General features: G+C 41.9%; 1 long non-coding RNA gene across 1 annotated transcript in view; it reads left to right on the top strand.

Moving 5' to 3' along the window:
- The window catches only part of LOC137445217 (uncharacterized), a 35,932-nt gene that overhangs the window by 8,291 nt on the left and 1,071 nt on the right, over positions 1–26,570 (top strand). The window contains exons 2-3 of the long non-coding RNA XR_010988370.1: positions 11,424–11,467; positions 21,478–21,544. This is a non-coding gene — a long non-coding RNA (uncharacterized lncRNA). The remainder of the gene's footprint in view (positions 1–11,423; positions 11,468–21,477; positions 21,545–26,570) is intronic.

Genomic DNA, 26,570 nt, shown 5'->3' with positions numbered 1-26,570 from the left:
GTAAGAAATAAGGTATATTAAAGTAGCTAGTAACTGGGATGGATATGACTGCACTGAGAAAAAGATGCCATGTTCACTTGGGACTTACCCTCTTTATATTGCTGTTAAGTCACTGAACATGTCCGTGATGAAATATAGGCTTATATTTACAGAGCCCTGAACAGCGTCTAACTGAGTTTCAGACTTATGTAGTTCATAAAAGAGCCAATTCTCTTCAGATAGCCTTGAATTCTTATTAAATGTATAAGTTTCATTTTAGGCAGCAGATTTCTACATACTGGAAGCCTCAGGCTAAAGCAAAAAAGAAAGGGAACTTGGATGTGTTTGTTAAGTACAGTGCAGAAAGGAAAAATGCCGTTTCTCCTGCCAGGGCTTCAACTAACAGTCATGAGGTTCATTTTTTCCCCCTTTTAAGAAAGGCAGGTAAGAAATACAACTTGAGGAGAACATAATTTTATTTCTGGTGCTCTCAAGTAGCTAATGTACTTTTAATCAGAAAAAGCACTGGAGGGGTGAAAGCAGCTGCTGTTTCTTAATAAAAAACCCTTCCATGTCCTGCACAAAAGGCAATAGAAATCCACCTGAGAATTTTCACTAAATATAATGGGTCTAGTTGTAGAATTGGTGCTTACTGTAAGGAATGAAGAAACAAAGTCTGAATTAATAAAGCCCCACAGAAGTATTACATGGCAAGAGCAGAAACTTCTTGCTTCTTTCACAGCTTGAAAACTAAGGCAAAGAGAATTCGCGTGACTTGAATATGGCACAGTCTTTGTATTAGAGGGAGGAAGTGAATCCAAATCATTCATTCCTGACAATGTCTTCCCTTCCACTTAGAAAACAGCTTTTTGGAATGCTTAGAGGTGGTAACATCATTGATGGGCCACAATGATGATCAGAGGGCTGGAGCACTTCTCCTATGAGGGCAGACTGAAGGAGCTGGGGCTGTGCAGTCTGGAGAAGAGAAGGCTCTGAGGTGACCTAATTGTGGCCTTCCAGTATCTGAAGGGGGCCTACAGGAAGGCTGGGGAAGGACTTCTCAGGATCTCAGGTCGTGATAGGACTAGGGGGAATGGAATGAAGCTGGAGGTGGGGAGATTCAGGCTGGATGTGAGGAGGAAGTTCTTCCCTGTGAGAGTGGTGAGGCCCTGGAATGGGTTGTCCAGGGAGGTGGTTGAGGCCCTGTCCCTGGAGGTGTTTAAGACCAGGCTGGATGAGGCTCTGGCCAGCCTGATGTAGTGTGAGGTGTCCCTGCCCATGGCAGGGGGGTTGGAACTAGATGATCCTTGTGGTCCCTTCCAACCCTGACTGATACTAGGATACTATGCATTTGTGATAGAAGTCTTTGGAGACTGCATTGTCTTATTTTGAAAGCAGAACTGAACCAAATGAGCCAGCACCATGAGCCCTGTATTTTAACTAGGATGCTTCTCAGCAATACCAGTCTGCAACTTACTACAATCAGACGTTTTTATTTTTTTTAAACTTGAATCAGATAGAGTATCACTGAAAAGATATTCCCACAAATGAATGGCTGCTGTGGGCTTTGCCATTCAACTTGATTGCTTCCATTTCCACACAAAGTAGCTCCCCTGAGTTCTCCCTTGCTTTCTCTAGCCTAACAGAAGGCTGATAATGCTTCCTCATGGAGGCAGTCCCATCTAGCACGTGGAAATAGATGCTGTACAACTGCTCAGTGTACCAGGTGGGAGAGGTGACTACAAATTTCACATCAAATAGGTAGGGAATGTGTGTGTATTGCTGGCACTTCTGTCTAAGGCCAAATACTTCTAGGTGCCCAACACAACAGCGGTTCTTGAGGCAGCTGTTGCTGTGAGTAAACACATGTGAGAGTTTGCCTTTAGCATACAAAGCTTAACAAGTATTTTGGAGCCACTTCACTGACATATGGTACAACAGTTTAAATGAGATGAGCAGAAGCATTGTTCTGATGCAGACTTTACAGGTAACAGTGGCAGAAGTAAAACCCATGAAAGGTGCAGAGCCTTATGGAGTGATTTGCAGAGAAACTGGCTGTGACAACTCTAGTCAGCCTAAAAAACCCACAAAACAACAGCCCACAAGGTAAAACAGTGGAACAGCTGCTCCTTAAAGTGTAATGGTGGAGACAAACAGACGAATGTAGGAGGAATAAAATAAATCAGCTGTTAACACCCTCTTTGAGAGCCCTTTTAAAGAGAGTAAAATTAATGTTTAGTGCTTTTTAGAAATGCTTTAAGCTTTTCATCCCTTGAAAGAAGAAATGAAATGACTTCTTGATTCGGCGCGTATTAAAGTGGAAGCGCTGCCCAATTCGGTGAGCACTTTCTCATCATAAAAAGTGTTATGTCAAACTGACAGCTGTTAGTTGTGAGAACAGCTATCCTTCAGCCCTATTTTTAACAAGTGCAGGAAGATGACTTAACTGCCATCAGCTATCACGACTTTGGCCTCCAGTCCCAAATCATTCCAGGCAGAATTGTGGGGCGGAGCTGGGCTTCATGCTGGGAAGAGAAAACAAACAAATTTGGGTTAGAGAGCTCCAATTTTGGTGGTTCTATGCCAAAAGCAGCCTGTAACATTCTGCCTAGACTTCACAAATCAACAGCAGCATCCATAATTGGGCTATCAGGTTAAAAAAAAAGAGCACAGCATAATCAGTCCTCGTTCCAAGATCACAGTTAGTCACATATGTTCAGACTCAACTTTTATCATAACTTTATTGGTGTCTTGTTCCTTATCATTCCTGGCTAAGATCAGTCATACAACAACATTTTGTGTGGCCTTTTCAGAGATGCTGTTTGTTCTGTCTCAAAGCTTCCTTTCTCTTCTTATTCAGTACTGTTTATTATCCTGAGATCTATTTTCTACAGCAAATTGCTTTTTTAGCATTCTGCTACAATAAATGGCAATAAAACGTGGGGAGTTTTTCTAAGTTGTATGAGGACAAAAACCCATTTAATTACTTTTAAAAGCCTTTTTAAGTCATCTTGGCAATGTGCAGTGTATAGAAGCTAAGAATATGACTCAGGAGAATCCAATGGCATGAGAATTAACACATCCAAGTGCTGGGTTCTGCACAGTGGTGACAGCAATCCAATGCAGTGCTACAGGCTGGGGTCGGAGTGGTTGGAGAGCGACCAGGTAGAGAGGGACCTGGGGGTACTGGTCGATGGCAGGCTGAACATGAGCCTGCAGTGTGCCCAGGCAGCCAGGAGGGCCAACGGCATCCAGGCCTGCATCAGGAACAGTGTGGCCAGCAGGAGCAGGGAGATCATTCTGCCCCTGTACACTGCACTGGTTAGGCCACACCTTGAGTCCTGTGTCCAGTTCTGGGCCCCTCAGTTTAGGAAGGATGTTGACTTGCTGGAACATGTCCAGAGAAGGGCAACAAAGTTGGTGAGGGGTTTGGAACACAAGCCCTACGAGGACAGACTGAGGGAGCTGAGGTTGCTTAGCCTCGACAGGAGGAGACTCAGGGGTGACCTTATTGTTCTCTCCAACTACCTTAAGGGAGGTTGTAGCCAAGTGGGAGTTGGTCTCTTCTCCCAGGCAACCAGCACCAGAACAAGAGGATATAGTCTTAGGCTGTGCCAGGGGAGGTTTAGGCTGGAGGTTAGGAGGAAGTTCTACACAGAGAGAGTGATTGCCCATTGGAATGGGCTGCCCAGGGACGTGGTGGAGTCACCATCACTGGAGGTGTTCAGGAGAAGACTTGGCAGGGTGCTTGGTTGCACGGTTTAGTTGATTAGGTGGTGTTGGATGATAGGTTGGATGTGATGATCTTGAAGGTCTCTTCCAACCTGGTTTATTCTATTCTATTCTAAAAAGTGTTGATACTCATTTGGGGAAAAAAAGTAATAAATAATCCAGTTGTACTCACATAGAGCCTGAGCTGAGACCCAGGGGAGCAAACAAAACACTATTCATCACATAGAGGAGAAAATCTGTACCTGATGCAAATTTTCATGACTCAGTTAACTTCAGTGAAGCTATGCTGATTTATAGGAGGTGAATAATTTTTGCACAGTGGTAGTGTTTCCTTTGTTTACTCAAAAGAAAAAAAAAAAAGAAAGCTGTACTTAATACTGGGCTGAACAGCAAAATAATCTTCCCTGGCTTGTATCCCTGTCCTCAGTGAAGTTCTTTTGGATTTCCATGAATCAAACTAGGTTCAGAATCTGGTTCGATATATGCAAAATCCTGAGAGGCAAATCTGTCTTTTGCTTTTTCTTTCTTTCTTTTTTTTTTTCTCCTCACTTTGTTGGATCTAAGATAGTGGAAAATTGAGCTAACCAGATGGTTGGGGATTTCCCTGTGGAAGACTTTCCTGGGGAAACATGAAGCTAGAACAGGGATTACTTAATTGGAGAGGTACTGGAGGTACTGAAAAGCATTTGGCTGGCGTATTGTTGGGCACAGGTGATTATAAACTGCTAGAATGACCTGGGCATTACAGCATAAAGTAGGGCATCCCTACAGCTGTGCTTTGTTGTGCTGGGGCTGAGATGGATGTAGGATTAGTGCAGAGATGAAGGAATGTTCCTCCTCTTCTCTTAGCTATTTGGGCTGCATCCCAGCGCCAAGGAAAAACTCAGTCTGTGAATTCTAATTTTGACTTGAGAAGCTGGAGTTTTGCATTTGCCTTTGAGGAGCAGTGTTTGGTATGCAAACCTCCTCAAGCATCAAGATGAGGGTATTCTCTGAGGTGTGTTACTGCTGCTGCTAGTACATGGTTTTGCAATTCATTAAACTCTGCTCTCTTGCATGAAAATGTTATTCCATATTTAGCCCTGTAACGTACATTTGTACACCGGCACGTACAACCGTGTCCGATGCAACACAGCTCCACCGCAGTGACCAGGCTATTTTCAAATTTGAGAAGTATTACAGAACAAAGAATGTCCCCTAGGGCTGTTGAAAGAAACCTAGGATGTTGCAAGTGATGAATGCTACTGTTTTATTGTAATATTTTGACAACCATTTCCATTATCAATAAAGAAGGTTTCAGAAGCTCGTCATCCTCTTTTCTACTGATTAAACACCCATTAAATCACAAAGTCACAGTACAAATTGAATCTTTAACGACCCAAAAGGTCTTGACTGTGTCTACCCACGACACCATGTTGTTCTCCAGGGAACATCATGACAGCTGAGATGTTTTTAATCATTTGAGCAAGTAGTTAGCACATGCCAGTAGATGCCAGTTAGCTTTTCAGTCAGATCCCCTTGCAGCTGAATTGGTGATGGAGTATGTCATGTTGTGGGATGAGAGAACAAAATACATCAAACACAAATTTGACATATTTACAAAAATTGCTTCTCATACCATTTGCATTGTTAAAAATTGTGCCTAAATGTAGACACAATGAGCCTGTGCTTCTGGTGTTTACACGAGTGGAAACTGGCACAGATGTGATGGTCCTACCCTATGTGCAACGAGCAGAAGAAGAAAGAATTGGGTGGTTTGCAACTTCAGCAAATATCATTTATAAAAATCACATAAAAACACCATCCCTTCAGGTGCTGCAAATATCTGGAGGGAATCTTGGCCAAGCCTCTAATGTGATGGTGGAGGATCACCCTTAGAAATAAGGATTAATGTGCATTTCAATATTTATTCAAATAGGTTTCTCATTTTCAGTTTCAGCGCATACCCTGAGTCGCTCCAGTCAAAACATCTGTCTCGCTATCAAATGAGAGTGCTTCTGGTTGTTAAGAGAACAGTGTCATGAAATGTGAGGATAGAATAATCACCTCTCTAATACAGCATTAAGAAATTCCCTGCGTGGAGAAAGACAGATTTACACTTGCTTTATCTTATGTGGGTGTAAGAGATAATGGGAGTATAAATCTCCATAGGATAATAAAACCTATAATTTAGAATCTCTTGATGAGATTAATGCCATACAGAGTTGGTTTGGGGCTTTTTTTTAGCCTGTGAGATTAATATTTACATGAGGTGAGTTTCCCTATCAATAAAAATAATCATAGTATCATAGTATCAGTCAGGGTTGGAAGGGACCACAAGGATCATCTAGTTCCAACCCCCCTGCCATGGGCAGGGACACCCCACACTAGGCCACACCTCGAGTACTGTGTCCAGTTCTGGGTCCCTCAGTTTAGGAAGGAGGTTGACTTGCTGGAACGAGTCCAGAGAAGGGCAACGAAGTTAGTGAGGGGCTTGGAACACAGCCCTGTGAGGAGAGACTGAGGGAGCTGGGGCTGCTTAGCCTGGAGAGGAGGAGACTCAGGGGTGACCTCATTACTCTCTACAACTACCTGAAGGGGGGTTGTAAACAGGCAGAGGTTGGTCTCTTCTCCCAGGCAGCCAGCACCAGAACAAGAGGACACAGTCTCAGGCTGCGCCAGGGGAAGTTCAGGCTGGAGGTCAGGAGGAAGTTTTACACAGAGAGAGTGATTGCCCATTGGAATGGGCTGCCCGGGGAGGTGGTGGAGTCGCTGTCACTGGACGTGTTCAGGAGGAGACTTGACAGGGTGCTTGGTTACATGGGTTAGTTAATTAGGTGGTGTTGGGTGATAGGTTGGATGTGATGATCTTGAAGGTCTCTTCCAACCTGGTTTATTCTATTCTATTCTAGATCAGGCTGGCCAGAGCCTCATCCAGCCTGGTCTTAAACACCTCCAGGGATGGGGCCTCAACCACCTCCCTGGACAACCCATTCCAGGGCTTCACCACTCTCATGGTGAAGAACTTCCTCTTCACGTCCACCCTGAATCTCCCCGCCTCCAGCTTCAACTCAACGTAATCTAGTTACAGGATTCAGCAATGATAGAAACAATAACCTTAAGAATGTGGATTTTTTGTTGTTCTAGGAATAAAACTGTTCCACAATCATTTTTTTATCCAGTTGCCTGGGACTTTTTATTAGGTCTATTTTATGATACTGTTTTTAGCTTAGGAATCAATACTTCCTAGTAATATGGTAGATTGTGGTAGTGAAGATATGGAAATGCAAGAAGAAAAAGGGATATGTACAGCAGGTATGTTTTCTAGTATCGGTGTTAGAACTGGTTACCAACATGAAATAAAAAGACAGTATTTTTCTGAGACACTTTGTAGTGTTAAGCCTATTACCAGATGTTTATACTTCTAAAAATAAAAGCTATTGTGGTAATGAACTCTATTCTGAGAAACTGGACATCAGAAGCTTCTTAAAGCCCTTTGCTCCTGCTTTGTAAGAAATGCTGGAAAGCAGTGCAATTAAGGGTTTGGTTGCTAAACTAAAGCAGAGGTCACAAGTCCTGGCTCTCCTGAGTGCTTTGGCATTTCACCTCATTTTCTGTACTTTAGTTTACTAAGTGAAAGTAAGGGTAGCAGTACAAAGCTGCTTGAAGGTCCCAGCTGATGCTGGCAAAAAATAGAAGTGTTACAGGGTGCTGTTCTATGATTCTGTTGCTAGGAGTTGGTGTTGGACATCCTTGTTCTAATAAAACCTCATCCTGTTCTTATTTATCTACTGTGTAATATTGCTTCTCATTGCATGAGAATATCCTCAGACAAATGGTTCCAGTGATCGTTTTCTCTTTTTAAGCTTTGGATTGCTTATTATCTAATCATTTTTCAAATGGTTGGATCCATTTTCATAGAATCATAGAATCGATAAGGTTGGAAAAGACCTCAAAGATCATCAAGTCCAACCTGGTACCCTAGACATCATGACTGCTAAACCATGGCACCAAGTGTCAAGTCCAATCCCTTTTTGAACACCTCCAGGGATGGTGACTCCACCACCTCCATGGGCAGCACATTCCAATGGCCAACAACTCTCTCTGTGAAGAACTTTCTCCTCACCTCGAGTCTAAACTTCCCCTGGCACAGCTTGAGACTGTGTCCTCTTGTTCTGGTGCTGGTTGCCTGGGAGAAGAGACCAACCCCCTCCTGGCTACAACCACCCTTTATTTATTTATTTATAACTGATGGAGAATGCCTCCTCCTTGAGGTTAAGCTTTTGCATTCAATCTGTAATTGTTTCTGTTCTGGAATTTAATTTTTATCTCTGTATTGAAGATAATTTCCTATTGTCAGGGAACAAATTCAAGAATTTCCTCCTCTGTGCTTTTTGCATGCATTTTATGTGTTACTTTAAACTACTGAAAGGAAAGGGCTACTGCAGTGTTTGCTGGAATTCAATGGGATTTAAACATTTGTTATTGATAGCAGTGAGGAGTGTGCAGTGGTACTCTTTTCTTAAAATCTTCTGCTCTGAACTCAGAATTTAAGCTATTTATTTGTAGAGTTTACTAGAAGTATTTCTTAAACACCCTTCAGCAGAAGTAGGGGTGGGAAGCACGCTGCAAAACTTCTTTGATTCCAGCTGTTGGGCAGTACATTTGCGCTGGGCAAGAAAGCGTTACTCAATTATTGCTCATGTTTCCAAGCTCTGCAGAGCATGCTAAGCCTTACTGGCAGTGTCCTCTCCCATTGGCCTGCCTCACACCATCTTTATTGATCGTGTGACAGGGACAATGCCATTATTTTAGGTATCAGTTCTTAACAAAATGAGCCATTACAACCCAGTTACAGAGAAAAGAAAGGAACTGAACACTCTGTTTTTCACATAACGAAGACACTCTTTCATAACCTTTGACAATGCTCCTCAGTGAACACTTTTGTGTACTGTGCTTTGCCTTTGATCCTGCCAGACATACAGAATCAGAGAAAAGGGAGAGGTGGAACTGGGTATAAGTGATGAGCCTGGGAAAATGCTTTTTAAAACCTGGCACGGTATGCATGCTGCATTATTACATAGACAAAGGTCCACCCCTCCTAAGTGAGCCCATGTTCTGTATTGTTTCTGGCAGAGCTCAGTTAACAGAATTAGAAAAAGTGGAGATGCCACTGGAGGCAAACAATTCCCTTTAGCCTTCTGCTAAAGTGGAAGATGAGAATCCTCTGATCTGCTTTTTAAATGCTATTGGTGTACACTGTGTCCTTTGTCCAGGAGAAAAGAACAGGCTTGCTTTGTGTCGTTGTTCCAAATATCTGCTCTAATATGAAATATTACCAAAAAGATGTTTCCTAACTATAGTCCTCAGGGTCTGAAAGTGGTTTGTTTTCTCTCTCTCCCCCCTCCTCCCCAGTCTTCAGTCCTTCGCTGTTTCACAATTGCCAATTGCAGAGCTTGGCCTTTTAATCTGTGCTTCTTTCTGCTTATGGCATAAATGTGTCGGAAAGGAACTGTACATCCTTTCTTTAAACTTAGCCAAATCCTCCAACGTTTTCTTCTTTGTTGAGCTTAGAATTGAATAGGAGTAGTAGTTGGCAATTAGATTGTATTTTACTGGGTGAAATAAACTGTGTAAAGATTAATTAGGGAGGGTTTAGTGAATAGCCTTGCTTTTTCTTACTCCTGCCTTTCTTTGTGATAATTTAAAAGGGTTTTCTTTTTGTACTGTGAGCAAAGCCAACAGAGTGTTTACAAGGAAGGGACATATGAGCTCTGGGTATCCATGAAATACAGTGAGGTAAGCTGACATTGGCTTGGCTCCTGTAAATTTCTGTTATTCCAGGTTTGTAATTTTGCTTGGAAAAGTTTATCCGAAGGGTAGCGATGTTGTTAATAGTTGTGCCCAGGATCAGTGGAGTACATTATTGATCAAACCCACTGCAACTTTGCTTTCAATCAAATGTGAGAAATTTGACAAGCCCATGGCTGTCAACTATAGATTTTTATTTTGTTTTTCTTTTTCCTGGTGTACTCCAGGTATCAAAGTTAGAGCTGCAGAACCATTAAAGAGCCAGCTGCAATTTGCAAATCTGTCGATAACGCCAGCAGCAGCATTACAACTGATGTAATATATTATCAGCCTACATGAGGGAAACTTGGCACAAATGATTTCTGTTGCACTTGCTACTGATAGATTTTACAAGTAGGAACATTTAGAATAATGACCATCTAATACACTTCACTACAAAACCACTGATGATAAATCTCTGCTTATTGGTTCAACCTGCAAATTGGTATCACAGTATCAGAGTATCACAGTATAACTTAGGTTGGAGAGGACCTCGAGGATCATCGAGTCCAACCTATCAACACAGACCCCATGACTAGACCATGGCACCAAGTGCCACGTCCAGTCTCCTCTTGAACGCCTCCAGGGACGATGACTCAACCACCTCCCTGGGCAACCCGTTCCAATGACGAATGACTCGCTCGGTGAAGAATTTCCTCCTCACCTCGAGTCTAAACCTCCCCTGGCACAGCTTGAGACTGTGTCCTCTTGTTCTGGTGCTGGTTGCCTGGGAGAAGAGGCCAACCCCTTCCTGGCTACAACCACCCTTCAGGTAGTTGTAGAGGGCAATGAGGTCACCCCTGAGCCTCCTCTTCTCCAGGCTAAACAATCCCAGCTCCCTCAGCCTCTCCTCATAGGGCTTGTGTTCAAGGCCTCTCCCCAGCCTTGTTGCCCTTCTCTGGACATGCTCAAGTGTTTCGATGTCCTTCTTAAACTGAGGGGCCCAGAACTGGACACAGTACTCAAGGTGTGGCCTAACCAAAGCAGAGTCCAGGGGCACAATGACTTCCCTGCTCCTGCTGGCAATACTATTCCTAATGCAGGCCAGGATACCACTGGCCCTCCTGGTAGCTTGTAGCTGCTCGTAGCTGGTAGCTCGTATTCAAATTCTTTAGGTCCTGTGAAGAGTTGAAGTGTTTAATTTTGACATTCCAAGTCTTGTGTATGTCAAGAAAGTGTCAAGAAAGTATTTTCCAATTTGATATTGCCTTGTAACTTCTGAGTATTCAGTAGGAGCAGGGAGGTCATTCTGCCCCTGTACACTGCACTGGTTAGGCCACATCTTGAGTCCTGTGTCCAGTTCTGGGCCCCTCAGTTTAAGAAGGATGGTGACTTGCTGGAATGCGTCCAGAGAAGGGCAACAATGTTGGTGAGGGGTTTGGAGCACAAGCCCTATGAGGACAGACTGAGGGAGCTGAGGTTGCTTAGCCTCAAGAGGAGGAGACTCAGGGGTGACCTTATTGTTCTCTCCAACTACCTTAAGGGAGGTTGTAGCCAGATGGGGGTTGGTCTCTTCTCCCAGGCAACCAGCACCAGAACAAGAGCATACAGTCTTAATCTGCGCCAGGGGAGGTTTAGGCTGGATGTTAGGAAGAAGTTCTTCATAGAAAGAGAGATTGCCCATTGGAATGGGCTGCCCGGGGAGGTGGTGGAGTCACCATCACTGGAGGTGTTCAGGAGGAGACTTGATAGGGTGATTGGTTGCATGGTTTAGGTGGTGTTGGATGACAGGTTGGATGTGATGGTCTTGAAGGTCTCTTCCAACATGGTTTATTCTATTCTATTCCTGCCTCTTGGTATCAAAAACTTCTGTAGTATTGAGTGCAAAGCCTCAAACGTGTTCAGAAAGATGTTAACAGTTTCTGTCTGGTTTTTTTTTTCAGTGGGAGTATTTGATCTGACAAGGCTTATCTTCCCCCCAAACCTGGTGAGTACTATACAATATAATTAATCCTCTAGGAGTAAGTAATAATGTTTAATCAGATAGTGTATGATTTTCCTTGCCATCAATATTGCAGTGGATGACTCAGAGCAGTACCAGTCAGGCTATTTACTCTGTTGAAGTATTGACAAAGCAATGAAATTCTTTTACTCCTGGATTTTTCCAAGAGAGATTTATTCTAAGGGATGTTCTCTGAAATTGAATAAACTGAGAAATAAATATCTTGAGACAAGTGTAAGATGCTACCTGTCTCCTGATGGAATTCCACAACAGTAGAGAGACTGGAATTGGATTTGGCATTAGTACAATTGACTCAGGAAGGATTATTGGTGGGATTTAGGATATAGAATATATAGAGTAAACCAGGTTGGAAGAGACCTTCAAGATCATCGTGTCCAACCCATCAACCAATCCAACCCACCTAAACAACTAACCCGTGTCTCCAAGCACCCCATCAAGTCTCCTCCTGAAAACCTCCAATGACAGCGACTCCACCCCCCCCCCCCCCCCAGGCAGCCCATTCCAATGAGTAATCACTCTGTCTGTATAGAACTTCTTCCTAACATCCAACCTAAACCTCCCCTGGTGCAACCTGAGACTGTGTCCTCTTGTTCTGGTACTGGCTGCCTGGGAGAAGAGACCAACATCCGCCTGTCTACAACTCCCTTCAGGTAGTTGTAGAGAGCAATAAGGTCACCCCTGAGCCTCCTCTTCTCCAGGCTAAGCAACCCCAGCTCCCTCAGTCTTTCTTGATGATGCTCTTTCCTGATGATGCTCTAGTACTCAGAACTTGTTGGTTCATTGGAGGTACCATAACAGTCTTGTGACTGTTTTGAAATGCAGTAAAGCATTCCTCTGTGTTCTCAGAGCAATGTGAGCTGCTTCTTTTCCTTTGGAAGAGATTTGAATGTTAATGGATTTTTAGTATTAATGTTGGAGGTTTATGCTTCACAATCTTATCATAGTATTCAGGGTTGGAAGGGACCACAAGGATCATCTAGTTCCAACCCCCCTGCCATGGGCAGGGACACCCCACACTAGATCAGGCTGGCCAGAGCCTCATCCAGCCTCGTCTTAAACACCTCCAGGGACGGGGCCTCGACCACCTTCCTGGACAACCCATTCCAGGGTTTCACCACTCTCATGGTGAAGAACCTCCTCACATCTAGCCTGAATCTCCCCACCTCCAGCTTCATTCCATTCCCCCTAGTCCTATCACTACCTGATTGCCACTACTTGATTGCCAGAGTGACTTTTATAGGCAATGAAAACAAAATCTGGAGAAGTGGAAGAAACCTGTCATTGTATACTTCTGCTTCTGGATTCTTAGCTGTGGTTGAAGCCACAGTTTGAAAGACACAGAGACACAGACCTCCCTACAGGCAGAGATGCAGACCTCCACACACGTGACAGTCATTGCTGGCTTCCCTAGAATATGCAGCTTCCCTGGATGTCCTCCTTTGTAAAACATGTTTTTTAAAAATAAATAACCAAAGTTCCCTTAAATACCATAGTCTTGTCTCTAGGTGAGTGAAAAAGCCTTGAGCTGGAAATCAAATACCTTTTCTCACTGGTGAGAAATATACATAGAGCTCCTAAACCCTTGGCATTTGTTATAAGGCCAGGCTTGAGCATAGCTGTAGAGGGACCCACAAAGGATTGATCTGTGAAGTCTACTCAGCACTCCTACAGAAGGAAGCTTCAACTCACAGTCACAACTTGTGATCCTAAAGCTATTCTAGTGCTGAAGCTTTTGTCCCCTGACAAGAAGGCTGCTGTAACCTGTACTAGTGTCACAAGTCCCACGTAGTGATTGCAGATTTTAGGAATAATTTTCCCAGCTGTCTACTGTGGGTTCACTTTCTGTGCAGTGAGATGCAGGAGATATCCAATATTGAAGAAATGTTCCTCTGCAAAGTCTTCCTTGGGACAGCTCTTAGGTTGGAGCCATGGAAAGGTTTACTAAGTTTGGAGGCAGAGTGCTTTCCACAAAGGTATAAAATTGGATTGTTGGAAACCTATAATCAACATCCATCCTAACATGAACATTTTGGTACAGCATTAGTGAGTACATATCGTTGTTCATACCCACACTGCATTGCTTTGATTTATTGTAATGCAGTACTCATTTGAGTTGTAGAGAATTGAGGTCTTGTGCATGACCTCAATTTCAGCGTGGGGAGTGCTTAGAAACATTTAATCTGATTTGTCAGATCAATGGAAAGAAGTTTGCATAATGCAGTACAAAGAACTTGCAGCAGCATTACTTAAATCAGAGGAGTTTAAATTGATTTGTATTTGTTTACTATTTGAGATTTGATTATGCTCTGATCTCTTTTTAACATTAGTTAAAGAAGATGCTGTCCATGTTCTGAATTGGTTTTGTCCTGTTTTTATATAGTTACTTCCAATTTAAGCATTCTTACTTTAACTTGTCTTTAGGCATCTACCCTGAGTACTTGCCTCTATTCTCTATATTTTAGGAAGCTTTGGCTCATAATTTATCCTCTGGGTCAGAAGTTAACTTCTAACAGCCTCACAGTTATCCAACCAGATTCTGTTTCCATACCTTAACCCTTGGGACTCAGCTACATATTTATGTGTGTTAGTCATTTGGCCACCTGTCAAAATGCTTACATCCATCCTAATGTGAGCATACAGCTTTCTTTTATGCTTGAGGATGTCCAGAATGTTCAGTGATTTGTCTGTGTACTCACTTCTGCATTAATCTTGCATCCCTCACAGAAGGTGACTGTAAAGCATCTAGGGGATGACTGTGCGTGAGGCAAGACACCAGCTAACAGGTACCACCTTTTCAGTGACAGTTCACTATCAGTAATTGAATGAAGTACATAAAGCCCTGATCTTAACATTGTGAACTGCCTTACTTTGGTGTGGTATGAGCTGTGAACAGAACCATGATGAGCTTCTTTTGCAGTTAACTGGACTGAACCATCTTTATCTGAAGCAGATGACATCTGTTTAGGCTGGCTTTTCTGTCCTGGGGAATGAGAATCTGTATTTGTGTGTACATTGATGCCATGTGTGAAGTAGGAAGTCTGTGTGTGTGGGCAGGAGTATGACTGATGCCCCAAGTGAGACCATCCCAAGAGCCAGCTGGCCTGGGCAGCTCTATTGTGTAGCGCTACGCACAGATCTGCTATGCCAGAAGCTGGCTGAAGATGCAAACTTGTCTCTGACAGTTTGCAGTTCTGTGTTAGCTCACTGGTTCCTGCAGAACAAACCAATGTGCACTGAGCCTATGCAGTGTTACATGTTACTCAGTAGCAGTCTGTCCACTGGCAACTGTGCTGCTGATGGGATCGAGATCCAGCAGCTCTGTTTCCCTGGGCAATTTCCTCTTTGCCTGTATCAGAGAGGGAGTAATGACTGTGGAAGGAGCTCCCTTTTCCTGCACCTTGAGCACTTCTAGACAGAGTTACAGACACCTCCTGACAGCAGATTATATTTAGAGGCAGTCTTTTTCATCCACTCTTCATGTGATGGAGGGGTAGTTGTTTCTGAGCACAAATGAAGCCAAACACTCTTTCTTTTTAGTTTTTTTTTCTGCCCTGAAGAAGTATTTCAGTTACATCTTTAAGTTAGTCCCTGTTGCCCAGCATAGATTTTTGCTTTCCAGCTAAGTATAATTTGCCAGGAGCATAGATATCTGTAAAGTACAGGCTCTGACTTTTAAGAGATGCTTTGGGATTGTGTTTATCAGATTTGGGGGAACCATACCTTATTAAGTGGTGGGCTGGTTTTTTTTGTCCACTGCCTGAGGGTTGAAAATTATTTTCTGAAGTACATCAAAAGTAGAACATGACAGGGCAATTACTTTAAAAAAAAAAAAAATATTCAGCAGTAATCAGTAAACAGATACTTTCTCATACCCCACTCAGTGTGTTTTGTATGTGCACTGTGGTTTTGTGGAGGCAGACTGTTGTCAAGTTAGAAGCTTCGACACCATTAGTAAGATCTCTTCATTAGCATCAATTGACAGGAATTTGGTAACACAGTTAGCTGAAGCTGGGACTGGGTATTGGCTCTGCAGTGTTGTGAGATAGTTGCTTTGTTCCTCCAGCTGATACTAACTGGCACATAGTTCAGCTCTGCATGATAAATAGCTAATGGTAAACTAGTTTTTGATTTCTATTCAATAATTAATGTGAAAAAATAGCGTTGCATCTGCTTTTTTTCACTTTCATCTGTGACTCCTTCATTCTTCCTGTGCAGCACAGCAATTGCTGTACAGGAAAGGAGGAGGCTGCCTGCTCTGCAGGAGAGTCATAGCCTGGGAGATATTCCTAGGATGGTGGGAGAGGCAATTTGTAGCCTTTCAGGCTAATGAGGAAATTAAATCTAGGTCTTTCACTAACTGGAAGAGACTTTTGATCTCCAGGATATTATTGAAATGCACATATCAACACAAGGACTTGTATCCTAGAAGAGAAACCTACCCACTCTGGATTATCTTGGCCGCAGAATGGCTTGAACGTACCTTGTGATTAGACCTCTTCTGCAAGCTAGATTTTAGAACAGTTCAGAGTGGGTAATTTGAGCTGTGCACAGAGGAGAAGCTCTGAGTGTTCAGAGAGATCTAAGGTCAAAAGTAAAGCTCCTGAGAAGCAGAGACTCAGGGTAATCTGTATTTTTTGCAGTGTGAAATATGATGAGGACTAAGTCAGTAAGCTGGCACGTGCTTTTCAGTAGCCATTATCTCCCCTGAGAGATATTTGGATGGGTCTCAGCAATTTGTTGAGCTATTATTTTCGGTGTATATGAGTAAAGTCGTAGCTGCAGTGCACATATTTTGTTGCTGTGTCTGGTAGAAGTATAATGCAAGGCAAATTATGCAGGCAGATTTCAAACCGACTGTTTGGTTTGATAACTTTTCATACTGTTGACTTAGTGTGGTGCTCTGAAGGCACTTGCTGTGTTTCCACTGCCAAAAACTCCAGACAAGGCTTTGTCTGAAGTCTATGCTCTGTATGTTGGACTAGTCATTGCATAGGGGGGAAAAAAAAGCTTTATGTTGGCTTCTCTATAGTAGACTGCAATACATTATTCATGATCCCAACCTGCTTAGGGAAGCTTAAATATACTTCTAGCATTTTACCTTGGAGATATATATCCAAATCCAGAAGTTATAGTGCTCCATAGCATCCACTACTTTGATCCAAACATATCTTAATAAGCCTCTCACATCTCTGTCAGTCACTAGAGAGGAAGAATGTGAATTGCTAGCCTGAATATTAGTGGATTTGAAGTTTATTGGAGAAAAAAACCAAACCCTCAAATATCTTTGACGTTGCCTTACTAATTCATCTTCATTCCACATGGTAAATGTGTTGGTAGATGTGAATGAGAAGCCTCCAGAGTATAAATAATAAATGCTTCTTCCAGCTGTACAGAGCACTTTACGTTGTTGAAATCACGCCAGTATTTATTTTACTTCCCCCTCCCCCTCTTCCAAATGGGTGACATTGTTACATAGCACTGTGCTTTCTGCTTGGCTCTGAGGAGGTCTTTTATCTGTGTTCATAACTGTTGATTGTATATAATTACCAGCATAAACCATCATATGCTGCAAATTAAACACAAGCAAAGGAAATGAATATTCAGGGAATTCTTAGCAATTTGTAGTATTTTGTATGAGCTCAGTGCAGATGTTTAGGAGCCTCTCAGTTCTTGACAAGTAATAGAAGATTTTGTGTAAAATGTCTAAATTATGAATATATTTATGCTTTTTTCTTCTCATTAGGATAATGTTTGTGAATTTATCTTACTTGAGTTATAATTCTTGCATTAAATCCACACTAATGACAACAGTGAATGATATGAAAACACATCTCTGCCCTCCACCCCCCACTCCTCAAAATTTCTAACTGTACAACTAATTGAAGATGTGTTGAGACACTGACATCTGTTGCTTTAGGAGTCCTTTAGCCCCTCCAGTTTGGCTTAATGTGTAAGGTTCACATTAGTACCTCTTAGACACAAAACAACACTATAAATCTGCTATCCTTCACAAATCCCTTTGAAAATCACAATACGAATCTTTGTCAGGTTCCAGCCATCCCTCAGGAGAGAAACACTGACTTTTCTACCAGTGAAAAAGGCAATGCCTATCAGAAAACCACAAAGTGAAGTCTTAGGAGCAAATGTTGAGTTAACCTTGGGTTTTCGTGGTGCCTGTTGCAGCATCCTTCTTTGCACGGGTCTGAGATTTGGTCAACAGCAGAAGTAATTGATCTATTTCATAGTGGTGGTATCAGTGCATGATATAGTATATAGTAGGGCATTCAGAGAAGAATGTATAGTGGGTCTGCAGCATATAAAACCAAAAGCATGGGCTTTGCACATTTTAATGAAGGGTGAAGGCAGAATTATTTCCCTCAAGTATGACTAATCTTTTCAGGAAAGTTCCAGTTGAGAGCTAGAAACTAGTATTTATTATCTGTCAGCATCCTGTTGAGATCTAGTTCAAAACAAAGCATATAAAACCCATGACAGGTTTCTGTGCTGTTTGTTCTTTGGATGAAGTGAAAAGAGGTAAGAGAAAAATGCTGTGTGTTGGCAAATATTTTCTAGGCAGCATAAAGTAACCAACTCATATCAGGCTTTAGCTTTTGCAGGATTTCCCCTTTTTAATGGGAAGAGACTGAAGGAGTTGGGGCTGTGCAGTCTGCAGAAGAGAAGGCTCCGAGGTGACCTAATTGTGGCCTTCCAGTATCTGAAGGGGGTCTACAGGAAGGCTGGGGAAGGACTTCTCAGCATCTCAGGTAGTGATAGGACTAGGGGGAATGGAATGAAGCTGGAGGTGGGGAGATTCAGGCTGGATGTGAGGAGGAGGTTCTTCACCGTGAGAGTGGTGAAGCCCTGGAATGGGTTGTCCAGGGAGTTGGTTGAGGCCCCATCCCTGGAGGTGTTTAATCCCAGGCTGGATGAGGCTCTGGCCAGCCTGATCTAGTGTGAGGTGTCCCTGCCCATGGCAGGGGGGTTGGAACTAGATGATCCTTGTGGTCCCTTCCAACCCTGAATGATACTACTATACTATGATAAATCTGTTGTGCAACCACTGTCTGTAGCTTCTTTCCTGAATCGTCCCTGTTTTAACACTTGGTTGAAATTCCACTCAGAGACAGTCGCCTTCATTTCCTGAATGCATGATCATATAACATGACTCTGTGTTAAATGGTATCTGCAGATAGAAATTGGATAATGGCACATTAAAGATTACTGTCTCCTGGAAGTAAACAGATATTTGAGCCCTCCATATCACTGGAAGTGTGATGAAGGCAGAAGTGCAAGAAGTTTTCAAAGAAGGCAAAGCTTCAGTGATGAGTGAAGAATGCGAGCTGTCAAAATGCATTTGATATACAATTGTATAGTGAATTCAGAGCAGAGATTTTTGTCTCTGATTCAATTAAATTTCCCCTAAAAGAAAATGCTTCCTTCTCTCTTGTTTGGGTATAGGAAAATCTCATGGGAAATTGGTCATACTTTGACTGCAGAATGAGGTGCTCTGCTGCTGTTTTGCTGTATTTGCTGCTCTCTGGACGTGTATTGCCTCAGGCTGTTCATTCTCAGCTCACTAAGGCATTGCAGCTCTCACGATTTCTTATGCTTCTTTTGAGGGCAAATGTATTTGATCTCTGCTTTGTGCAGTGCGGTGTTCTGGCCCTGTTTCATCATCATGAGTTAAATCCTCTTCAGACTCCTTCAAAACCTGAGAGTCTTGACACAGCAGAACTTTTGCAGCCGAACTATATTGTGCGCCAGGAATGATCCCTCACTCTCTGCTGGAGCTTTCTATTTTCCAGCATGGGGAGGTCTGGAAAAGTAGAGAGCTCCTGAGCCATATCTGCAGAGAGCTGAAGGAGTAAGTGCAGGAGTTACTGGAACCAAGTGGGAATACTGGAACAAAACCACACAGTCAATAGACAGAGACAATGAAAGAATAGTCGCTGAATCTGTGAACTCATTTAGGATTTAGCTCAACAATAGCAGTAAATGAAAGCAGATGATAATCATCTTCTGCACTGTTGGTGCAGAGGGTAATGAATGAACATTTACTGCTTCTGTTGGGAGAAGCCACACTGAGTTAGCAGCAGCATTTGGCCAGCTTGGCTTTGATTTTATTACAAGTGTCAGGCGCTTGTGTCTAGACTGGTGTGTTGGCAGCTAATTGATCTCCAGCATTTGATATGCTAATTATTTCTTTCATAATATGCTAATCCACGTACAGTGAAAAAAAAAACCACCCTTTATATTGCACAAGGAGATCTCAAGACATATTGCCAAATGCAAAGTAAGCCCTGTAAATCTGTATTTATATCAGTACAACATGCAAGTGACCAAGTGCTTATAGTTGTGAGGATTTAGCTTACAAATGGGGGTGTTAAGACAGAGTGTTTAGTCATGCAGTGACTGTACAGGACATGTGTAAGAGGCTATCCTGTGCAGCCCAAACAGCTAGAAAATTGGTGGGGATTAGGGAATATGGGAGTCTGTATGTTTAATAGTCCTTGGCAGCTTTTTGGCTGCTCCTACGTGCATGTTCCTTTTTGTGAGGTTAGTAATCTGGACATCGTAGTTTTCATCACATTTCTTGCAGGTAGGGAAGTGTAGCTGAGTCACCTCTCTGTTCTCCTCCAGGAGGGCACATACCTCTCTACATTAAGACTGCTTCTCCAGGTAAATTAATTACTTCCTAGCTCTCTGTGAATTCCTACCATAGGACCCTTCAAAGGCAGATGATACTTGACAGCTGTTTCCTGAGATGTATGTTTACTTCATTTCCAAGTTTTTAACCCGGTCCCTGTTTCAGATTTTCTTCACACTCTGTAAAGCACTCTCAGGTGTATCTGTCATTACCTTTCCCTGGCTCCATGCAGAATTATAGCACGTTCTTCTCTCTCAAGGAGGGTTTTCACGCACATTTTCTTTTCTGTGTCTTCACTCAGATATTTTGAAAAATACTTGTATTAAATACAGATGTTTTTGAAAGCTACCAAAGCAGGTTGGCAGAAGGAGAGCTATTAAACAGCCTTCCTAGAACCCAGGAGAGAGCTGCAGGAACACATTGTTAGTGTAGGACAGAGCCAGAACAAGGATCATAGTATCAGTCAGGGTTGGAAGGGACCACAAGGATCATCTAGTTCCAACCCCCCTGCCATGGGCAGGGACACCCCACACTAGATCAGGCTGGCCACAGCCTCATCCAGCCTGGTCTTAAACACCTCCAGGGATGGGGCCTCAACCACCTCCCTGGACAACCCATTCCAGGGCTTCACCACTCTCATGCTGAAGAACTTCCTCCTCACATCTAGCCTGAATCTCCCCACCTCCAGCTTCATTCCATTCCCCCTAGTCCTATCACTACCTGAGATCCTGAGAAGTCCTTCCCCAGCCTTCCTGTAGGCCCCCTTCAGATACTGGAAGGCTACAATTAGGTCACCTCGGAGCCTTCTCTTCTCCAGACTGAACAGCCCCAACTCTTTCAGCCTGTCCTCATAGGAGAGGTGCTCCAGCCCTTACTGACCTTTGGAGATCAGCCATGTTTGGCAGTTGAACAATTTGATTTCTTTAAATATTTTTAAAGGAAAACTGCACTTTCCTCTACACAGACACCTTTTGCATGCACTAATAGGCTGCCCCAGTGTCTTTAAGTAGATAGCCATTCAATTACTAATATGTACTTAAAGTTTTAAACGATTGGAAAATGTCTAATCTACCTTTGGCTTCAGTCCCTGACAGCACATTAGATGAACACCTGTCAAGTGTTGTAAGTACATGATCAGACTCCACAACTGTTATTGGGAACAGATTCCATTTCTCTTGTAATAAGCTTATCTGTATGCTTAAAGCCCTAATCACCTTCTTGTTGACTGGAGAGGACTTCGATTTTATCCACAGGGGTATAAGAAAAACTGTTGTTTATCTCTGCAGACCAAAACCAACTCAGACAAAACCATCCATTCATTTCACAGGGCAAAGCTAGTGAACTGACTGCTGAAAATGAAGTCGATGGAGCTACGCTTCCTGAAGACCAAAGCAGTAAGTCAAAATGCTTTCTTATGTCAAGAGCTACTAAGTACAGTTAAAATCATCCAACTACAAAATCCTGCAAATGATGTGGAATCACAATAAGGCTCTAGGCAAGTAGGGTTGTATTTTTATACTGAAATTCAATGTGTTATATTTAGTTTCAGTTGGGGCTTCTTCAGAACTGAGACATCTTGACACAAGTGTAAATGATAGAAGTAATAAGTGATGCACATTCCTTCTTCTTCTGGCTTACATTTTAACCATTTAATTTTCATCACTTGTAAAACTGGGGTTTGGAAGCAACAAGTATCTGATATCCTGAATCTGCCTCTTAAGCTGAGGTTCCCAAGGGAACAATTTTAATTGAAATTGAAAGATCACAGTATCACTAAGGTTGGAAGAGACCTCGAAGATCATCGAGTCCAACCTGTCACCACAGACCTCAGACCTCATGACAAGATAAAATGAAGGACTCTAGATAGATCTTATTTGTGCCCCTTCTGGTTTACAAAATGATGTCCTATATGCTCTCAAACCCTACAGCAACAGACTTGAGAATTAGTACTTGGAATGCATTGTGGGCCTTTTTGTCTTTTAGCCCAAAGAGTTACATCTGGTTGAGATTGTGTACTTATACCACAACTGCTCCTTTGGGGCTTCATTGATGAGGCTAAAACCCTTGCCACTTTCATCTGTGTGCATAATGCATTACAAATGGCACATAAAAAAATGTCTTACTGTGCTTACAGCTTATTCAAGCATAGCACACAGAGGTGTCACTGATGCAGCTTTAACCAGGGATATACTCAGACTTCTGAGATTATTGAAGTACAGCTTTACTAAGGGAAATATAACATGTAGGCCATTTAAACAATGAAGTAATGTGACTTCACTTGTAGAAGAATTCAACATGCTTCTGAAAGTTTCATGTGCAGCAGAGCAGACTTTAAACAAACTGGCTTTGTGACTGTTTGAATGTTGAGTTTAGACATGTTGGTGGCTTTCAATAAATATGCTAGACACCAAGATTTATGAATGGGAATGCTCCCCAAGCAAATCACAGCATGACTTTTGTAAGCAGAACAGTAATCTCCATAAGATGCAGCAATCCACATGGATGATTTGATCCTGTCAACAGGGGAAAAGAAAGAATACCTTTGAAGAGCTAAGTCAGGTGAGCCAAATTTACAACACTAAAAACTTGGAATAAAATGCTGGAATGACCCAGAAGTAATTCAGTGGGAATGAGGAGAGATAACAAGTGAATGATACTATGTGAGACCAGTGAGTGGTCAGAAAGAAATAAATCATGATTAGAGCATGAATTCCACATAAGACTTGGGTAGAGAAGGGTTAACAAATTACAGAAGTATAAAGGGGGTTCAGTTCAATTAAATGTGGAAAATTGTTCCCCAGAAAGCTAATGTGCAAAATAGATGCCCCCTTAATATGATATATATTGGCTTTCAAGTATAAACATGCCCTATTAAAAGACCTACTTACCAGGTCCCTCATGCAGCCACATCATTATGCTCAAATGCAAGGTGCTGTTTCCAGAGTGTTTGTTATGCAAGCAATACTCACACATCGGCAGCTGGATTAATGGTACTCAGTGGATTAATTAGAGGCTGCCACTGCAGTATGTTCAGTACTTTCTGACAGCTCTGTAACACACCCAGGGTACATCAGCCTCTATCCTGTGAGACAGATCAGTCCAAAATAAATGTATCATGTGTGATTTTTAAATAGTGCTTCAATTCATAGAATCATAGGGACCTCTGGAGAGCCTCTAGTCCAATCTCCCTACTATACTCCAGGCTAGGTTCAGACAAACTAGGGACTCTTTTCTTTTGTGCAGCTGAGCTTGGAGCTACCTTGCTTTTCTTCTGAAGTGTGTTTAAGTTCATTCAATGTCTGTTGAGAAATGTATATGAAATACTGAGCTATTTTTAGAAGGCTGGAGTGCTTCTGAATGAATAGCACTAGGCAAATAAACCCTATTGTAAAACAATGTATTCTAGGCTATGATTTCAGCTGAGGTACAGGAATTGCTGAGTTGGCCTTAGAGTAAGCAGCTCTATCCTGAAGCATGGTGACTTAGTGGCATGCTGACTCAGGGACTTGTGAGTATTCACCAAGCTTGAATGAGTACAGTTGAGAGATTAACAGACCTCCCATCTTTAGGTAGCTCCTCAGGACATCAGTATCCCATTAGACAGTCCTCATGGGTTTTGATCAAATTGAAAATAGACATCTGCAATAATGAAAACTATGCCTCAGGAGAATAATGTTCCAGTAAGAGTGAACACCTGCTAAGTCTCTGAATTTTGAGCTGTGATATTTCCTCTGTGTTAATAAATATCTCCTAAATGTTGCCCAAGCTCCTTATTCCCATGAAGAACCATGCTGTAGATAAAAAGTCTTGATGGCAGTTGCTTTCTTACTGGAATAATCTACTTACCAGAATCTGGAGCCTTCTGGTTGCTCCTCAGCAATCTTTTTGTATCAAAGTTGCATGTAATGTAAAGATGAAGCTATCTATTCCAGAGTCCAGTGCTGCAGGCAGCAGTGGTATACAAATCTTGTGGTTAATGCAGTTGGATGTAAACTGGAGCAAATCAGGTTTTGTAATGGATCTCATTCACGAGAGCTCCCCCTCTCTGTCTTGCTCTAGAGCAATGCCTAAACTTGTTCCCATTCTCTTTTGCTTTATTTTTGTAGATCCTAAGCATCAAGAGCTTTTATCAAATGTATCTAGGAGAAAACCAAACAAAAATCCCCTAGTTACCAGTAAATAATCCCCCACTTGAACTATCTTTCTGTCTAAGCAGACATATTGCAACCTCTAACAAGAATTCCTTAATCATCATAAGAGAAGTTTAGTTTTCCCAGCAATTAGTTTCATCACTGTGGCATTAACTTTATCTTCTGGCTTGGAAAACAGAGAGGGTTGGTGATTGATTGGGCCCAAAGCAGTACACTCTAAAGCACAACTCTGAGTTACAGCACAGTGGCAAATAAATCAGACCTAAGATTTGAAGAATATTTCCTTGACTTTTCCCTTTCTTTTTAGAATATTCCCTTTAAGGCCTTTCATTTGTTAATGATATTTTGTGTAAATATGACAAAGCAACACTAAAACTTAAATCTGGATGCAAATTAGTACATATTATTGCAGCCAAGTTGTTTGCAGCACTTAGAAAAAGGATAAAAATATTATTGCAGGAAACCAAATATTTGCTGTTCCTTCATTTACTGGGGAGAGAGTCCAAAATCTCCTCTTGACCATAAGAATTTCACTCATCTCTTCACAGCTTGATGAAGGCACATCAAGCTACAAGCTAGGCACATCTGTAACTTGTGGTACACTGCTGTGCCTGGTGCCTTTGAGTTCCTTGCTCAGACAGCTAAGTACTCTTCTACTACTGCTCCAAGTGTGGTCTTTGGCACACAACCCAAGTTCAGCATTTGAACTTAGACTTTTGGATTTGTAGCATTTCCTTGAACAGCTCTGACACTAAGCCCTTTATCACATCAAACAACAGAAAAGAAATTCCTTGACTCATTTGGCTATGGTAGCTCAATGGCCCTGTATTGAATTATTTGCCATTGATCAAGACTTTAATAGCATCATACATAAGCTTGCACGTGCTAGACAACTTTAAGTCATAGTTTTTGGAAGGTACCTGGTTGCAGAAAGAAGCCAAGATGATACTCAGTCTCCTCCTTACAATTTTAACAGCCTATAAAATCATATTGTGCTCCTATAATCAGGGAGAGAAATTAGTTTGGTGTATACCTAACGATTCATGGAGTTAGTGAAATAAACACACATAAGGCTCTCAGGATTGTACAAACAGATTGATTAGGTTTTGATGTATAGACATCTAATTGCTTTGAAAACGTGCATGTAAGTGCTCTCTCTTTGTGTAGCATTACTATTAACATATGGGGCAGTTTTTGAGAGCGTAGATTTTGATGCTCTAATCATCAGTTGTTTTTTAATGATCTCATTTAGAGAGGGGTTAGCTTCATAAGAAGTGCTGTGAAAGTGATCTTTAGTTAAACCTGTGAAGTGTGAAAATCATCTGTCAAAACAGATGTACAGCATGTCTGCTGTTAATATCTCTTTGGCTTTTAATCCTATTTTTCCGGTTTGTGTGGGCACTGACAGTTAGCTCAAGTTTCAATCAAACCTAGAGAAATAGGATTTTTCCTTGCCCAACAGTCAGCTAGTCAAACAACCAGGGATTTTTTTTTTTTCCCCCCTTTTCTTTCACACTATTCACAAACTCATTAGACCTCAGCTCAGACTGGCTGAGGCACAGCAAGGATGTGTAGAACATGGTCTTTCATAGCCCAGGGTATTTTTCACAGGCTGAAGATAAAGGATTTATGGGCAAAATGTTATCCCTTTTATTTGAAAATGACATCTATGTAATTTGCAATTGCAAGTTTTTGAGGTGCTACAATGCATTTAATTTCATTAATTCCATAATGAATGGAAACATGGAAGCAGCATCTATTTAACAAATGAATGACCTGAATGTTACTAATTTCATTACACTTAATGAAATTAATAAGCCACCAGCCACTTAAATGCATAGTATTGGAAAGGTTTACATTGCTTTACTGCTATTTTGGAGTATGTTTTCTAATGAACATCTATCTGTCTGCAAAGAAAGAGATTTAGTCTGTGACATCATTTCATGATGGCACACTGTGTGAAAGATACTGAGCAAAGCAATTCACAGAATCACCAAGGCTGGAAGATTCAATGTAAAACAATGACTTCAGGTCTTAGATAATGAATATATAGATGAGGGTAACACCATTACAATACTGACTACTTGATGTTAGTGGGGAGTTAGCTGGGTACTGTAAAAACACAGCAAATGGACAATGACTTCCCCAAAGATCTCATTATTTGCACTGATGAAAAGGTTAAATCAAAATGTGACTGGGCAAGTGGCAGGGTAAGGTAAGCCTGTTATGAGCATAAAAATCACGTAAGCTTATTCAGATCTATCCCTCT

The sequence above is a fragment of the Melanerpes formicivorus genome, unplaced genomic scaffold (assembly GCF_026170545.1).
Source record: "Melanerpes formicivorus ecotype bairdi unplaced genomic scaffold, bMelFor1.0.p_v2 SCAF_14, whole genome shotgun sequence".
Taxonomy (NCBI): Eukaryota; Metazoa; Chordata; class Aves; order Piciformes; family Picidae; genus Melanerpes; species Melanerpes formicivorus.
Note: the sequence above shows the minus strand (reverse complement) of the source record. Positions and strands in the feature narration are given on the sequence as shown.